Source organism: Pongo abelii, chromosome 15, assembly GCF_028885655.2.
Source record: "Pongo abelii isolate AG06213 chromosome 15, NHGRI_mPonAbe1-v2.0_pri, whole genome shotgun sequence".
In the NCBI taxonomy this organism is placed as follows: domain Eukaryota; kingdom Metazoa; phylum Chordata; class Mammalia; order Primates; family Hominidae; genus Pongo; species Pongo abelii.
In genome coordinates this window covers 49,457,133-49,468,022 of record NC_072000.2, presented here as the reverse complement: position 1 = coordinate 49,468,022, position 10,890 = coordinate 49,457,133, and positions in this window count along the sequence as shown.

Sequence of the window (10,890 nt, the reverse complement as noted above, 5' to 3'; positions counted from 1 at the left end):
ATAAATTCAGGTATATATTTCCAAAGCCTGCTCTACTTAAGAGCTGGATTTAAATTGACACCACTCTGGCTAACCAATCTTCTGAGGACAAGCTTTCAGTCGCCTCTTAATCTTGCCTTCTCATTCAGCCTACATTTTGCCATTTTATTGGCACAAAGATCATAAGATACTTTGTCAACCGCCCTAATAATATAAAGGTATAGTACATCTATTGTTAGGCATTCTTTATCAATCTCATAAGCATATTAATAGTGAAAAGAGAATAGTTTGATGTGACTTACCCTGTACTTATGTCTATTGATCCTCTAATTCCTAACAAAAAATCCTGAGCATAAGAAACATATTATCAACTGTTTTTAGTCCCCAAATCTCCTAACATTGTGACTTGCATATATAACTGGGACTTACAATACTTGTAGAAAAAATTGTCTAAACTCAATGCTTTCAATTCCTTGCCTCTTATTCACTTTACAGTGAAAAGTTTTCCCCTTATGCCATTTGAACTACTTTTATCAGGGTCTCTAATAACTTCTGTGTTCATTCATTTATTTAAAAATTTACTGCGCACCTACCAAGTACGCAATATTCTAAGAACTATTCTAAGAATTGGGAATACAGCAGTGAACAAAGGAAAGCCATTGACTTCATGGAACTTACATTCTTAGAGGGGAGACAGACTTTAAGTGTAAGTAAATAATTTTGTGCAATGGTAAGTACTATGAGAAAAAATATAAAACAAAAACAGTGTGGGGCATGGACATAGGGAGGGGAATATCACACACTGGGGCCTGTCGGGGGGTGGGCGTCTAGGGGAGGGATAGCATTAGGAGAAATACCTAATGTAGGGGATGACGGGTTGATGGGTGTGGCAAACTACCATGGCACGTGTATACCTATGTAACAAAACTGCACGTCCTGCATATGCACCCGAGAACTTAAAAGTATTAAAAAAACAGTGTGGGGATAGAAAGTAAATGGAGGACACTAACTTAGATTAAGTGATCAGAGAAATTCTCTTGGAGGAGGAAAAACTAGACCTGAGCCCAAAATGATGAGAAGGAGTTGTCCACCTGATGATCTGGAGGAAGAACATCTCAGGCAGGGAAAACAGCTAGGAAAAAAAAACAAATGTTATTAATACAAGAAATGTAAATGTAGTGAACCACATAGGAAACTGCAAGAGGAGAGCACAGAAAGGCATGCAAGGACATATATGATCTTATGGGCCACGGTAAGAAGGGCGGGTTTTATCCTATTTGTAATGCACAGCCATTAGATGGCTTTAGGTAGGGTGACCATATATCTTATTGTCTAAAACATGATTATTTTAAGAGTGAAAAGAACACTATTGATAATTACACCAGGATAAAAGTGATAAACTGGGACTGTAGAGAGCAAACAGAACATATGATTGTCCTAGTGTTAGACCAAGAAAGTTACATGATCTGATTTTTCCTTTTAGAAGTCCAACCTGGTCACTTTGAGAGAAATACAGAATAGTGATACAAGAGCAAAAATGATAAAACAGGAAGATATGGTCTAGGCATATGAGAACATAAGCTTAGCTTGTACAAATTTATAAAACAGAAATAATTTGTAAACGATAAAATTCAGGGAATATTTTGAAGAAGAGCCAACACACCTTACTGATGAATTGGAAATAACTCTAAAATTTTTGGGTTAATCAAAGAGATGAATGGTGGAGATTTTAATTGAAATGGGAAAGCCCAGTGAAGACAAGTTTTTATGCAGATTTGGAAAGCCAGGAAGTTAAGTGTTCTGTTTTGGACATGATAATTTTGAGATAACGGTTGGAAATCTAGGTTTAAGTGTTAAAGAAAATTGATTCTGGAGTTTAGCAAAACAGTTAGGGTTAAAGATACATATTTAGTATTATAGGTGATATTTAAGGACAAACGCCCAGGATTTATTCCTTAAGCACTCCAAATTTAGAGATGAGAAAGAGGAGAAGATACCAGCAAAAGATACAAAGAGTAAAAACCAATGAGATAGGAGAAAAACCTGGATAACATGGTATTAAGAAAGCAAAGAAAAATGTTTTAAGAAAGTACATTGAATATTGTTGCGAGTTTCACTTTAAATAAAGACAGAATTCTTCAATCTATATGCCGAAGTGTTAAGTCATTTGACCATAATAATAGCCAGTTGAATAGAATAACAGGAATGAAGGACCAATTGTGTAATTAATTCTAATAAAATATGCTATAAAAAGAACCAATGATAAATGGAAGTAGCTGAGAAGAACAAGCATTTAAGGGATTTTTTTTCTTCTTGTTGGTGGCTGTTATTATGGCATGTTTGAATGATTAGGATTCTGACAGAAATTCATAATGCATAAGAGAGGGCCCTGAACAGCAAAAGGAGATGAGATCCACAGCCTAAGTGGAAACAATGATGGATTTTTCCCTGTCTTCTTACTCAGTGTATCAGCAGCCATTGACAACTATGCCTTCCTCTTGATAAACACCCTTCTCTTAGCTTCCATGCCTCCACCTTTCCTGATTTGCCTGTTCCTTTCCAGCCGTACCTTTTTAGTGTCCTCATTCCCCAACTTCCAAAAACTGGATACATCCGGAGCTCTCTTGTCTAATTTGTCACACTCATGGGTGTCCTCATTGAGTGCCATTTCCTTAAACACATCTTATATGCTCCCAAATATATGTTCCATTTGTACTCCAAATATACATCTTTAGTCCTGAACTTTCTCCTGAGTTTCAGACTCCTATATACAACTGCCCACTTGATATCTTTACCTAAATGTTTAATGGGCTACTCTAACTTAAACATTATCCAACTCTTGAGTCCTCTCTTGCCTCCTGTTCCCAACAAACCTGATTCTCCCTGTCTTCCTCCATCATGGGAAATGGCATCATTGTTCAACTAGTTCCTCAGGCCAAAAGACTAAGAGCTACCCTTGATTTCTTTATCTCCTATCAGTCATCTGAACTTCTTTGTTCTATCTCTAATATATATGTTTAAGTCATCACTTTTTTCTCTTCACTGCCATTACCTTAGTCTAAACCACCATCACTTCTCACATAAGCCTTTATAATGACCTTCTATCTAGTTTTCCTGCCTCCATTCTTCCCCAGACCTACCTTGGAATTTATTCTGTACAAAATGTTATATAAATCATGTCATATCACTCTCCTACTGGAAACATTCATGGCTTCCCACACCTCTTGGAATAAAATTCAAATTCCCTTTGTCATTGCATGGTTTGCTCCTTCTCATCCTCTTAGATCAGCTCAAATTTATCTCCTTAGAAAGTGATTTCCTGGGTCAGTTGTGGTGGCTCACACCTGTAATCCCAGCACTTTGGGAGACCAAGGTGGGCAGATCACTTGAACCTGAGAGGCAGAGGTTGCAGTGAGCCAAGATGCACCACTGCACTTCAGCCTGGACAACAGAGCAAGACTCCACCTCAAAAAAAAAAAAAAAAAAGTTCAGAACCAAGCTGGCCAACATGGTGAAAACCTGTCTCTACTAAAAATACAAAAATTACCCAGGCATGGTGGTGCCCACCTGTAGTCCCAGCTACTCGGGAGGCTGAGGCAGGAGAATCACTTGAACCCAGGAGGCAAATGTTGCAGTGAGCCGAGATTGCGCCACTGCACTCCAGCCTGGGCAACAGAGCAAGACTCTGTCTCAAAAAAAAAAAAAAGTCGTTATCTAACCACCTTATCTTATCCTCTCACCAAATGAATGTATTCTCTACCCAGCTTATTTTCTTCATAATATGTACCATAATATGTGATTATCTTCTTGACTCATTATTTTATCTGTTTATTGTGTTTCCCCACTTGTCTGCTCCCTTCTCTCCCAACAGCATCCAAAACAATGCCTGAGACAGTCTGATATTCAGTAACCATGTGCTGAGAATAAATGAACAAAAAACTGAACAACTTTGTAAAATAAATTGTTCTTGGAAAGCTCATGACTGTTCATCACTTCCTTCTAATTGTTCAAACCAATTATTTTAATATCTATTTTATCATGATAACCATCCATGTCAAGCTCACCTAGCATAGATTACAAAATCTAGTGTTCACCTTTCAGAAAGCCAGGAGAACATTTATTCATAATTTGTTTCCCATTTTATTTCTCACAAAATGAAGAACAACAGAGAATTGGTATTTGGGGTGAGTCATCATCTTAAAATCCTTTCAGATCTCTAGGATATACTTCCTTGGGGCCTGCAGACCCGAACTTACTGAAAGAAAGTAGATACTCCCTATTTCCTCACCTTCCTGAGATTTCAGTTTCTCCATAACACACTATGATCTGCCCTTTCCAATTTTAAGATTTCTCCTCTTCATGTAAAACGAAAATTCAATTAGAATTGAATCACTCTATTCTAACTCATCTATGAGTATCACATAATGTTTGGCAGAAGGGGTGGGGGGAGGGGGAGGGATAGCATTAGGAGAGATACCTAATGTAAATGACGAGTTAATGGATGCAGCACACCAGCATGGCACATGTATACATATGTAACTAACCTGCACATTGTGCACATGTACCCTAAAACTTAAAGTATAATAAAAAAAAAGAAGTGTTGTCTTGCCACATGCTCTTCAAAATACAACTTAGAAGTTTAATATTTCTTCAGCAATTCTGTGAACTTTAGTTTATTCTGAGCTCTAGCTACTCTAAAAAAAACAACTTTTATATGTTTCCTCTTTATTCATAAGCCTTTTCTTCCATGTGCACACGTGTGTGTATTAGATTTGTACCAAAGATTATCTAGTACAGTTATAATAACTTCCATAGGTCTTCTCTTTTTCCCTTTCATTTTTTCAGGAATTTAAAGCAAAAATGTATTTTTTGCACCTTTTATCCCTCATAGCAACGATTTGTTTTTAGAATCCTAAATCACAAGATTGTACTTATTTTTCCTACCAGTTTTTAAATTTTCCCTATACTCCAAGAAGCAAGTGTATTAATCTAGCATTCCCTTGCTTTTTTCCATAACATTAAAGCCTAATCTAAGAAAATTCAGTATCTTATTGCTAACACATCTATCTCCAAAAATAATAGTGTTAGAACAAATCATATATTACAAAGAGACCCATGTTGCTTTGCTGGTCAAATAAATCAGAGAGCAGACACCTTGTGTTATTGGGGAATAGTTGTTACTGAAGTGTAGAAAGATAAAACAGAACATAAAAGAAAAAATCATTTTCTTCTTTCAGTCTTGCCAGAAAGCTGGTGAATTCTTGTCAGTATTTAATGCCCATGACCTGTGATGTAAATGCAAATGGGAGAAGTATCCTCCCAAGAAAGTAATTGTGATACTGGCGCTCCACATCCAAAGGGAGAAAATCCTCCTACCATCTTTCCTCTTCTCTGGAGGAATAAAATCTAAACATTTGTATCTTATTTAAATTTTGTAGAAATTCACAATGGTGACAATGATAGGATTCAGGATTTACACCAAGGCTTTATTTTATCCTTTGATGTCTACTTCATATATGGACAACTTAATTTGTAAGTTATAAGTTTCTTGGCACACTAGTGGCTTCCACTCTCTGTTACAAATAGAGTGCCTTCCACTTTCCTCCAAGCAAATTTCATGTCTTGCATTTCCCACAGTCTAAGTCACGTGTTTTTCTCTGTGTCATAGCCTTAGAAAGACTCCTATATCAAAAAGGCAGGTGTTATTACTTCCTGGTCTAGAAATCCTTGAGCTTACTAATTCTCATTCAAAGCAGAATGTTATCCCTGGTCCCCACATTTGTACCATTAGATAATCATCTCAAATTTCTATGTTTTTATATCTTATGACCCCATAAGACTGTCTGTGTCTGACATCTGATATATTTTTGTCCCCAAAGTTTTTCATTAGTTCAGTTTTTAACTTCTCAACCTTTTTTAACCTGTACTAGTTCATTAGAAATAGAAACTCCTCTTTTTTTTTTCATCTTGAAAGAGCTATTTACTTTTTTCCAAATATCATCCCAAATAGGTATTTTTACAGATAAGTGTCAACAAGAAGTCAAACATTCTATAAAAGAAAGTCATTTTTACAGACATTAAGAATAATTTTAACAGAAGAAAAAGCTCACATCTATCTAGATGTGGCTATGTTCCATGGGAAAATTTCAGCATCCAAAGTTCAAAGAAAAAATGACTATGGCTTTTCTTACCACACAAAGTATTGACAATCTTCTCCTATAGCCTACTCTTTATTGTTAATTGAGATGCCAAAGGACGACATATTGACCTTTAGAAGTTTGGCTCCACTGGACAAGGTTGGGGGTATGGGAGTTAAGCATCAGAATGAATTCAATTTTAAAAGAAAAACTGGCTTTGATCCCAAATGAACCCAAAGTTCAGCCAGCAGCATATTAGAGATAAATACAAGTTGTACTTTCACATTTACAAGGTTGTGCCACTCAACACTATTAAGACCTAATCATCCAAATTAAAGCTACACATACTCCCATCACTAGTTCTGTCCTCAATGTATCCCATTTTTATGAAAGTTCCACGTTATAGCTCCATTCATAATGGCGAATGAGAACTTCCGGTTCATAGAAGGAGGCATCCTAAATCCTCTGGTCTAATCCTTTCTTTGCCCTGCCCTCCCACTTTCCACCATGAGATAAGCCAATCTTATCAGATAGGTACCGTTTCTGTCATTATCTCATGGAAATTAGTTCTAAATGAAACTAGAGAAAGACCATTCATTCCACGAGCAGCATTTGGCTTTAAGCCAAAGAGATAATAACCCCCTTCCCCAAAAAGAATCACAACCAACTCCATACTAACCCTTCTACTCCTGGAAAGATCTTTCATCTAAAAGCTCCCAACAATGACCAGCACAAGGAACTGATATTATGTGACTCAAGGAGAAGGAAGGGGAGATGTATGTAGTTTTATTAAAACCCTCATGCACAATTAAACTTGATTAAAAGCCTGGAGAACACTAAAAGTAGTAATGAGTACAGGAGGCTGCAGAGCAGAGAGTACAGGTGTGTTCTTTCTTATAGTCAGTCAATGCTGAGAAGTAATAGGCAGATGTGACTTCACTTGAGCATTGGAGAAGCAAAAGAGTTGCCTTGTTGTCCTAGGTTGGTGCAGAGAGTGGCTCAGATTCCACATACTAAAATGGATGTTGCCAATCTGGTTAAAGTCTTTGGCCCTACAGTAGTGGCCCATGCTGTGCCCAGTCCAGACCCAGTGACAATGTTACAGGACATCAAGTGTCAACTCAAGGTGACCAAGCGCCTGCTTTCCCTGCCCCTGGAGTACTAGAGTCAGTTCATGATGGTGGAGCAAGAAAACATTGACCCAAAACATTTCACTGAAAACTCAAACACCTTTTCAATGCCACAGACATCAGATATTAAAGTGAGTTTACTGGGACCTGTGACCACTCCTGAACATCAGCTTCTCAAGACTCCTTCATCTAGTCCCCTGTCACAGACAGTCCATTCCACCGTCACAAAGAACGCTCCCAGATTTGGGAACAGAAACTCCTCTTTCTACCATCTTGTTTCCTGTAATAACGGAATGGATCTCCAGCCTTCCACCTTTTTCTACAGTCTTCCTATTCCTTTCAAGCAAGTTTCAACAATTTCATATGATCCTTAAGTTATACCTGTTCCCTCTCTATCCCAAGAAGTAATAACAATAATATTCTTTTCTGGTTGCTACTGATTTAATATCCTTTTAATTATTTCTAGCTCTCAAATTTGCTCTTTTTAACTCCATATTCTGCCTTATAGAGTCCTCCACAACAGTGAGAGATATGAAATCATTAAGTGTAAGGTATGCTATGAGCTACAATGTATTGTTCAAATACATTCTACCCTCCTTCAACTTCCTAAGCAGGATGACTCCACACAGTAAATAGCCTTCCATTAGTATAATTTGTAACCTAATGCTTTACTTGTCTATACTGGTCTTGCCCGACTCACTTCTAATATGCTTCATAATTAATGTGCATTCTCATAGAGTCAAAAATGTTATAAGTTCATGGCAATGTTTCCCCCAAGAGACTTGAAAATATGTGCTTCCCTACCTGCAATTACTGCAGTCACCCTGAAACTCATCAAATAATGTCCAAGATTGGTGCTGAAATTTCCAGTTTAGCCATCTCAAGCCTGTCCAAATTTTCTATGATCACGAGCGAAGCCTTTCTGGTCATCAAAGAAGACTCCCAAAATGCTCTTGTATTGACTCCCTATCTGCAACTTTCAAAAGATATTCCTTTATTTTTTCATGATCCTAGGCAAACTCTGGGTCTAAGGGTGATATATTTTCTTTACCCTATGAACCTATGTACATGGACATATATCTTAATCCTTCTCTCCAAAAGAATTCCTCTCTCCTTCAGCTAAAGGACATGTCATCCTTCCTTTTCTTTCCATATTTCTTTGTTTCTCTTATGACTGCCAGATTTATAATTATTTTTTAGCTTATTCTACACTTCCCATGCTTCTAAGCAAATCTGAGTCTTGCAGTCACTGTGTCCCGTATGTGTTTCAGATAACCTTTTTAACTTTTAATTTATAAAAATTCCATGGAGTTACTCCTCTCTACCTCAATCTAAGAAACTGACCTAGACTCTGTATAATTAAGGCTAGTATTCTTTATATGTTCCTTGATATATTACACTAAAGTCTTGATCCCTGAAATGCCCAACTATTAAGTCCATTGGAGCAACACAAAGCTAACAACTCCTTTTAAAGAAAAATAGAAACAAACATATTAGTTTTAATAATTTTATAATAATATTTGACATTAACATTTGAATTTTGTCTGAAGATATACTCAAACAAAAATGTTTCAGCAATATGGCAATTTCTTTTTTTCAGATGGGATTGAAAGTTCGTTCATTCATCTAGCAAATCTTTATTTGCATTCCTCCTAAGGTGTACTAAGCACAGCATTAAGTGATTGTAATATAACAATGCACGAGGCACTGGCGCAGCCCTTGGGACACAGAGAAATAAATAGGCAGAAGCAATTTGCTGTGGTAAATGTTATTAAAGATAAAGTGCAGGATGCCAAAGAAGCACAGAGGAAGCATATCTCATTTGAATGAAGGTGATGGTGTTGCAGGCAAAATAAGCATTGAGCAGGAAAGTGTCTTAAAGGAGCAGAATCTCTAGAATAAGGGCTAAGACAATGAGCAGGTATCAGAAACATGAGATAACAACAGGAAGGCAGGCAGGCAAAATGTTCCACGGCCACATAAAACACATGCAGTCCTAGAAAGAAGGGAGGAGGGAGGAGAGCAAGAGAGCTCAGGAGAACAGAACATCCTATCTGACTGGAGGACTGAGTGAACTGCAGAACAGTGATTAGATCCAGATAATGAAGGAATTTTTATTTTATCCTGAGAACATATGAGAGTCATGAACATATTTTTAGAGGGACAGTGACACAATTACACAAAGATTCCTCTCATTGCAAGAGAAATGATAGAAATCAAACTGAATTGCAGATAGGCTGGAGGCAAGGAGGCCCATTAGGAAACTGTGGCAGGCACCCAGGTAATCAATGAAAGCAGCCTGGACTAATTGCACAGCCGCATTAATAGAGACAAGTGGATGGATTCTGTTGTGAGGTAGGTATGTCAATGGGACTTTGTGATGGGCTACAGGTGGGGAGAGAGAAGACTGTCAGTCGCTAATGGCACCTTAGTTCCTAACTGAAACAACCTGGTAAAGACAGGTGGCATTCACTAAGAATATAAATACCAAAGAAAAACAGATAAGTTGCAGAAGATCATTATTAGTTTCTAAAGAGGTAAAGAGGGACATTATTTTTCACTATCTATTTCTATAAACATGATCATTATATTGACAAGGTTGTTATAAGAACAAAAATGAGAATACATTTAGGAAAACCACATGACACAGTGCCTTAGTGGCATACAAAAACTTCTTGTTAATGTCTTAGAATCATTACTTTGATATCTGTAAAAAATATACTTCGGCCAAATGTTTGTTTTGTAATGCTTAGCATTTTTTAGATTTCAGGACTATTTCAAACACTTCTAAACAATTTGAATTTAAATATCTACAAAAGAAAGTATTTCCCACCTATAAACTTTTTTAAAATACAAAATTTCTTATCAAGGATCTTTAAAATAAAAGTATGGAGTTATCTACTTTGTTCCAGGATATGCGTGGGGATATTATAAATCAGAGGTGAACAAAAGAATCCCACTGTGAAGGATGTCAAATAAAAGACAAACAGATAAAAAATAAATGTGATTATAGGCATATGCACTGGTTGGTGCAGAAGTGCAGAGAAGGACCACCTATTCCTATCTGGGAAGGGTGTGGGTGGTCAGCCAGGACCTACCAGGGAAGGTGGCATTTACCTGAGCTGAGTCAAGAAGGACAAGTAGAGAGGTTTGCTGGATAAGGAAGACGGGAAAGGGTATACCAGTCAAACAAAAGATCATTGCAAAAGTGAAAGAAAATGAAAAAATCTTTACTTTGGTGGAGATGAAAAATGGTGAGAGAAATAGAAAAAATAATAAATGAAAAACGGCACTTTCAATTTTTCCATCCTACAAGATCAAAATAATTCTTGTCGTAAAATGCGCAAACGGTCTGAGGTGCCTGACGTCCAGGCATTCTTTTACACATCGATCCCTCCCTAGTCTCTGTGTCAATGCAACTCGTCCCAAATCTTCCTTCTTTCCCTCCCACCTGTCCCCTCAGTCCCAACCCCAAGCATCGCTGAGTCTAATCTTCCTTTTCTACAGACCCATCTGACCTCTCCCCTCCTCCCCAGGCTGCTCCTCACCAGGCCGAGCTAGGTCCCAATTCTTGCTCAGCCTCCGCTCCTCCACCCTATAATCTTTTTATCACCTTCCCTCTTCACACCCTGTCTGGCTTACAG